Here is a 312-nt window from a genome sequence, read left to right on the forward strand (position 1 = left end):
TTCATAACCCCTCCCACATCAAAAAAATGCCATTATGAAGAACCAAGAAAGTCATTTGTGTCCATCTTTATCATGCTGTAATGGTAGAACATTAACTCATCATCATCGATAACTATCAGTTCAAAAGTAGATTTTCTGATTTTTTTTATAATGATAAACTAAATGATAGACAGTTATGATTGTGCCATAGCAGATTATGTTCTTTAAAAAAATATATTGAACTCCCTCTTTATTTCTTTGAATCCTTTACTAAGCATATTCAGCAAAACAACTTGATAAAATAAGTATTTTTCATCTATTTTCCATCTCTAT

The sequence above is a fragment of the Penaeus monodon genome, chromosome 30 (assembly GCF_015228065.2).
Source record: "Penaeus monodon isolate SGIC_2016 chromosome 30, NSTDA_Pmon_1, whole genome shotgun sequence".
Lineage (NCBI taxonomy): Eukaryota > Metazoa > Arthropoda > Malacostraca > Decapoda > Penaeidae > Penaeus > Penaeus monodon.